Below are 1,386 nucleotides of genomic sequence, written 5' to 3'. Positions count from 1 at the left end.
GCACAGACATGCTTGGGATTTTTGAAAAAATATATAATCACAGGGCCAGCAGGTGGCATGGTAGTTAAGGGGACTGGATTCCCACATGGCCATCTGAGGTTCGAGTCCTAGACCTGGCGGCTTGCTTTCTCGCTTTCCCTTTTTCTCTCTCTCTCTCTGGTCGAACTGCCTGAAAAAAAAAAAATAGTAACAAATATAAATAAATAAATAAATAAATATTTTAAAATATAGTGTCTTATTTCCATTTTAAATGGTGTGTTTTACAAGCCATGATTGAGATTTGAACCATGCAATTAGCCATGTTGGATCCAGGTCCCTTAACCAGTGGACCATGGGGTTAGCCCAGTGGTTATTATTAAGCATACTCGTATGAATTGAATATACATGTAAAATTTTGTGTGGACATAGGTTTTTTCTTTTCTTTTTTTTTTTTTTGGAGAGGTTTTTGCTATAGGGCATGAGCGCTCACCAGAAAGACAGAGAAACTGAGAGCGAGAAATCACCCCCAAGGGGGGGATGGCCACGCCACAATCCCTTCTCCTCCAGTCTCCTCTTGGGATCTTGGGCACACACACACACACGTGCGCCCAGCATGAGTTTAAGCCACCGGGTCTGGGACTCGAACTGCAGTCAACTACGTGGGAGTCCAGCGACATAGCCATTACACCAACTGCTGGTCCCAATGGACATAGGTTTTCATTTCTCTTGGGTATATTCCTAGGAATGGAATTGCATCATTGTATATTCCCACCAGCAGTGTATGAAGTTTATGGTTTCTCCAAATCCTCCTCAACATTTGTTAATCTTTCTTCACCTTTTTCCCCTCAGCCACCCTAGTGGGTGTGAAGCGGTATGTCAGTGAGAGGAGAAGCACCCACGGGAGGAATGGGCACACCACAATCCCTTGTCCTACATCTTTCTGCCCTTTTGGGATTTTGTGCATCTGGTGTGCTTCTCAAACTTCTGAGTTCAGGACTCAAACTGCAGTCGGCCATGTGGAATCCAGCTGCTTTAACCACTAGAACTTCACTGTCATTTTGATTTGCTTTTTCTTATTAATAATGTTGAGTAGGGGCTGGCAGGTGGTTTGGTGGTTAAGAGTGCTAGACTCCCACATGGATGACCGTGGTTTGAGTCCCAGACCTGGCGGCCTGCTTTCTTGCTCTCTCTCTCACTGTATCCCTCTCTGGTCAAATTGAACTAAATAAATGGATAAATAAATAAAGTTAAATAATTTTAAAAATAATAATAATGTTGAGCAGCTTTCCATGTGCTTATTGGCCATTTGTACATCTTCTTTGGGAAGGTCTATTCATAGCCTTTGTCATTTTTTTTTTTTTTGGAGTTTTCTTTATAGGGCGTGTGCACTCGCCAGACAGACAGAGA

The sequence above is a fragment of the Tupaia chinensis genome, unplaced genomic scaffold, assembly GCF_000334495.1.
Source record: "Tupaia chinensis unplaced genomic scaffold, TupChi_1.0 Scaffold000146_1, whole genome shotgun sequence".
In the NCBI taxonomy this organism is placed as follows: domain Eukaryota; kingdom Metazoa; phylum Chordata; class Mammalia; order Scandentia; family Tupaiidae; genus Tupaia; species Tupaia belangeri.
The sequence above is the reverse complement of the archived record's forward strand: the minus strand, read 5'-3'. Positions refer to the sequence as shown.